Source organism: Stegodyphus dumicola, chromosome 1, assembly GCF_044657685.1.
Source record: "Stegodyphus dumicola isolate Sdum_Otavi_A_Nest chromosome 1, ASM4465768v1".
Taxonomy (NCBI): domain Eukaryota; kingdom Metazoa; phylum Arthropoda; class Arachnida; order Araneae; family Eresidae; genus Stegodyphus; species Stegodyphus dumicola.
In genome coordinates this window covers 160,012,334-160,018,308 of record NC_140768.1, presented here as the reverse complement: position 1 = coordinate 160,018,308, position 5,975 = coordinate 160,012,334, and the positions used below count along the sequence as shown (strand labels likewise).

Below are 5,975 nucleotides of genomic sequence, written 5' to 3'. Positions count from 1 at the left end.
GTTCGATTCCCAGCAAAAGCGTTGCTCATTTTTCATCTTGCCTGCTTCCCAAAACTCCTAATGTCTCGACAAACTAACTAAATATATTAACTGCTTGCATAGAAAATCCTTTTCCCGAGATTTTCCATCTGCAGTTTCTGTTGGTCAGAAGAGTCTAGAGAATAATTTGAGTAAACGTTCACTTGACGAAAACTCTCTATCTTGCTCGAGATCTTCCATCTGCAGTTACTGTAAGTCAGTAACTGCAGATGTAGGCCTCGAGGGTATTTCTGTAGGTCTCGAGGGTAATTTGAACAAGCGTTTCCAGGTGAAGGAAAAAAACCCCTCTATCTCGCCGCATGGTCATGTTTTTCCGCTTGAAGTGCTTCGAGGAATTTAAGAGAAAAATAGCTCCCAATATTTATGCAGTTTGGTTTACCTTAATCTTACTATTCTGTTCGCTGCGCTGTTTACTGAGGAATGGTCCTCATTCCTTTCTGCTCGTCATTCGTAAAATTTAAATAAAAGAAAATCATTAAAATCAAATCGTATAATGCGTGATTCGTTAATTCTGCCTTCTATTTAAAAATGCCTTAGAAATTTGGATGTGTTTCATCCGCATTCTCAGCATGCCTTCGTGGTGTAGTGGTCAGCACGCTCGACGCGTATTCGAGAGATCCGTGGTTCGAGTCCCGGCGAGGGCATTGCTCATTTTTCATCTCTTCTGCTTCGAAATAACCTAATATCTCTACACGATAATAGAGCTGTCGCGCAAAAGCTTTAATGATTTTGCACTTGAAAGCTTTTCGACAATTAATATGCAATGCTCTGAAAGCACATTCCTAGCAAAAACTTGCAATATATCTCAAATTAAATTTCAAAGTATTAAGAATTTGAATAAATATCTGCCTGTAATCTGAAATAAAGTATTACAGACTCAAGGATATCATACTTAATAGAATGCTCCCATTATGAAATCGCGTGAATTTTCGTGGAAATTATTAATACGTTTAAAATGAATAACAAGCATTGAGGATAGAGACGACTTTAAATTTCTTTTCAAGCTAAAACCAAATATGTTTTCTTCTCCAAGTTTGAACAGGCCTTAAAATCAAATAATATTCAAGATTTTAAAATATTTAATGCATTTCCTTATATGTTTTCATGAGTTACAAAAATTCATAAATAATCTTGTCTAGATCAAATTCGATCAAATTTCCGAATGTTTTTCAATTATGTAACCTTCATCCAATTTTGTGTATACTATTATTGACCTGTTTACAAATGTATCTCATAAGCCTAGCATCTCCAAATCCCAACTTAAACAGGACAGCAATAAATCTATTTTAAGGAATGTACCTTACACACATCTTAAGTATTAATGAATATTTCATACCCTCTCGACACCTCAGAAGAGGGTTTAGCTTGAGCCCACTCGGAACTTAATATTTCCCATTATCTGTAGTAAAATGAGGTGTCTCAACCCTTCTTCCGGTGTAGCGCAGGAAGTGTTTATGAATTGAACAACATTTGCGTATTCTAAGCTGACAACAGTTCGCCTGAAATCTTTTCACATATTCTCGGTTGCTCAAGCATCATAAGAGTTACTGATTTCTTTAGCAATATTGGAGAAACCCTTATGTTTATCTCGATTTAATATTGGACTAATGGTCTAATACTACTTGATTCTATGATGGATAATACATTCTAATGCATTTAAAATATTCGAAGAGATGGAGGATACGAGACATATATCGAAAGGAAATTTAGGTTTGAAAATATGTGCATTTCAACTAGATTATTTCTTAAATATTAGCTCTTATAGAAAGGAATGTAGTGCAAAATACATAGCATGTACACTGTGGAAAAAAAAGGGGGCAATTTTATGTCTCCCGTTCCACTGGGTCGATTGACGAAATTCAACTTGCGTTTTTCCTGTCTCGAAAGCACGACTTGATATATATATCAGATTTATATATAGCATTGTTATAATATAGGTATTTTGACGCAAAATCAGACTTTTTCTGACATTCCATGACAATGTTTTTCCATATTTAGATTCTAAGTCTCAAATTATGCCTAAATATTAAATCTTGTTAAATTTGGTGGGATATTTACGGTGAAATTCAGAAATTTATCTTAGTGCATATTTTTCTAGTTTGCGCCAAGAATAATTCCCTCGTCGAACTTCTTAAGATATTGCAACCTATTTTCGTTTCCATTTTTAAATTGTGCAAGAGCGGAAAAAGTGACATCGTTCCTAACTTCAAATAATTTTAACAATTTGCCTAATCCACATTTGATGTTATAACCACTTTCAACAAATATGCAAAATTTCAAAACGCGTCAATATATAAATTCACGTATACCGAAATTTTGAATAAAAAACTCTAAGTTTTTGCAAGGTATGCTTAAAAATACATCTACCTTAACATGATGGTAAATATATTATAGCTTATAATACAAACGTTTTTTGAAAATTTAGAAAAATTAAAAACACAAATTTAAAAAAAAATTATAAAAAAATGAGCAAATTTTATTTTGAATGAATCTAAATTTTAAAAAAGTGAAAGGAAGTATAACAAAAGTTTAATAAAAAAGGAAATATAAATAAATTTACATCCAGATTCAATTAACATGGATTAGCTAAAATTTGGAAAGCCAGTTTTTTAAAAACTGCTCATGCGATTTTTACACAACATGGCAATCTTGCATAATTTGAGTTGTAGAATCGATATATGAACGATTTTGGGTCAAAATACCTATGTTAGAACAATGTTATATATAAATCTAATACATATCTTAAATCGCCCTTTCGAGACATGGAAAAACGAAATTTAAATTTCAGCAATCGGCCCAATAAGACCGGAGATATAGAACTGTCCACTTTTTTTAAAGTCCAAACGGGCAATTTTCCCTGAAGGACTATTAATTTCGTTTTGGCATTTTGCGTCGTAAACTTTAAAAGGCTGTATAACTTTTCAAAACGCTGCCACCATATATTATTGCCCTGCGTTATATTTAAAGAAATTAAATAATGAAGAATCTGCATAAGTATATGTATATTTCTTGCATTGTGATAAGACTACGGTATACCTAGAGCCATCAAAATTTAAATAACGTAATCTTCTATAGAATATGGGTATGTGGAAGCCCTAATCTGAATTCGAAATTTGTTTTATTATCGGTTTCAGATTCTGCAACACTTCAACAAATTTTTGATTAAAAATCTAAACGATTTCAAAGCGACCCATGGCAACAATGTACGAAAAAAAACTTTTTTATCTTCATCGCGCGAGACTCTGTATGGGAAACTCTAAAGATAGGCTTAATTTAAAATTATTTTGCGATATTGCTATTGAACTGAATTTTAAAGTTTGAGTACGTAGAACATGATAAATAAAGGTAACACAAGAAACGTTAAAAACAAACGAGTCTTTCGACGTAATTTAAAATCTGAACCCTTTCAGTTTTTTTTATTCTGTTATATGTTTTCCGTAGTGTACCTTACTAGCGATTATTTTATCGAGAAAGGGGTTTATCTCAGTTACAGAAATTTAAAACCCTTTTCTTGCATGTGTCATATAAAAGAGTTTAGTTCAGGCTGAATTGTCTTTATTCAAACGAGCAGTCGGAACATGCTACAGCCAGGTAATAAAATTATAATGATCCTTTAGAGTCTCGAATACAATAGAAATGTTTTATTGCTCTGAAAAATTCACTTATGAAAGCATAATAGACTCCTTGCAAAGATTTTATTTTAAAATGAGTTAAGATACTGTGTCGTGCGTACGGGTTCGTTATGAAATAAATGCACAAGTCCGATGAAAAATGAATAAAATTTATTATTATCACAACAAAAATTATTAAATTTCCTCAGATATTCGTGCAGTATTATAATATCTCACAGTAGTTATCTTTTAGCTACTCAAATGTTCAAGAGAACTTAATTCAAAACAGCTAAAGAAAGCTAATCCGCGAATTCGCTACAGTCAACAAGAGCAGTTTTCTAAGCAAACTCTTAAAACAACAATAAACTAAGTAACTAACTGACTAACTGAATTGAGAGGTATACCTAATTTTTATAAGATTTTTAAATCGCGCGCGAGAACTTTCTGGAACTTTCTCGAAATCAAAAAGAGATATTTATTAAATGTTAAATGCACGCGCTCTTGTATTTTCAATTTTCCGGCTTAGCTTTCGCTATTTAAATACCAAATCCGTAACACTACTTCAACTCCTGCTCTTTAGCTTTTGAAATGAAAAAGACATAAGAAAACTAAATTTCAGTACAACATTTAGTCCAAGTATTATATTTAAATCATTTTTTTTATAGTTCTCGTAGATATTTCTCCCAGCGTGCCTTCGTGGTGTAGTGGTTCTGCACGCTGGGCCGGTATTCCAGAAGCCCGTAGTTCGATTCCCGGCGAAGGCGGCTGCTAATTTTTCATCTTTCCTGCTTCCAAAAAATGCCTAATGTCTCTACAGTGGCACCCGAACTAAAAAGGGTTCTGGATAATGTAATGTATTCTGCAGTAACTGACAAAAAAGATAAACTTCTTAAAAAAACATAAATTTTATTTTTAGTTTACGGAGATAAATAATTTTTATACAAATCTTAAGTGGCAAAAATTTTATACATCTACTAGCTGGTCAAACTTCAGAATTCTAATCTTAAAAAAATTTCATACGTTGCTAAGCAACGGTTACATAATATAAATATGGCTTTGCTACTTCAATAATTAATATAGTTATTTGTTAAATAACAAGATATTACAACCATTACCCTCCACACCCAGGATGTCCCCAAAAACACCAGTCCCTTTTTACTTGCTTGTACGAAGTAAAAAGGAAGTATTGTAATCGCGAAAAGTTTCAGGCAGCATATTTCAACGACAATATCCATTTTGACCGCTATCGAATGCAATTTAACGATGTTTTTGCGTGATATCTGTACGTAAGGACAGAATAAAAGACTCTTTTCCTTCAAAAAATTATAAAACTGCTTTAAAATTAATTCTGAAGAGAATTTTTCGTGGCGTCTGTACGAACGTATGTACGTACGTACACATCTCGCATAACTCGAAAACGAGTAGCCTCGGAACGTTGAAATTTTGTATATAGGACTGCTATAGCATGTAGATCTGCACCTCGTATTTTGGTTGCAATCGGCCGCACCAAACTTATATAAATATATTTATATATATACCCACTCTGTTACCCCGCTCAATGATCTCAGTTTCTTTACTCTTATATGTTTGTAAATTAAACATTTTTTGCTTTAAAATGATTGTATTATGTTTTTTTTATCTTCCGGTTAAGGTTTTTATGGCTTTAGTAAATCTATTTGCAATATTTTTAGAATTATCTACAATTTAAAAGTTGATAATTTTTCCGAAGCCTAATAATTTTTTCCTTTGCGTCCATTACTTGTTTACATCTGAAACAGCAGAATAATAGATTTGTTGCCAATCTAGAGAAAGTAAGCTTCGCAATAACAAAGATAACGCCTTTGTTGTGTAGAGAATTTGTCTGATAGCGTTATAAAAACTATGTGAATGATTTTCTGATTTATGGAAATCTTAATTTTTATTTGATTATGAATTATTTATTTTAAGGCTTTAATTTTGGGGAAAAACAGATGCTTCTGGGAATATTATTTAGTTTAAAAGAATATTATTTATTTTCTTTTATTTGCAAATTTTGTACAAGCTTTGATTCATTGTGAAAGAAGCAGGTAAAGGGAAGCAATTTTTGCCAAGTCATGATTTCGCGCGCTTTGTCCTTTAGAATGTTCTAGAAGCATTTTTCATTGTGTAGTTGACCTTAAGAGAGGAAGTACGTGACAAAAAGGTCAAAGGTTGCTACTTGTCTTTCAATGTAAGTCATTCAGGTTTTTGGCGATTGAGGGTCCGGTTGTTGGCTAAGTGAAGAAGGGCGCCCATGCGCGATCACCCTTATTTCCGCATTCTGGAGTTGAAAACGCAAATTTTGCC

The 5,975-nt window shown here is 32.6% G+C and overlaps 1 non-coding gene across 1 annotated transcript; it reads left to right on the top strand.

Annotated features, from left to right (window-relative positions):
- The first annotated feature begins 610 nt into the window (after nucleotides 1-610).
- On the top strand, nucleotides 611-683 carry TRNAT-CGU (transfer RNA threonine (anticodon CGU)). Its single transcript has one exon. It is a non-coding gene; the product is annotated as a tRNA-Thr (tRNA).
- The last annotated feature ends 5,292 nt before the right edge of the window (nucleotides 684-5,975 follow it).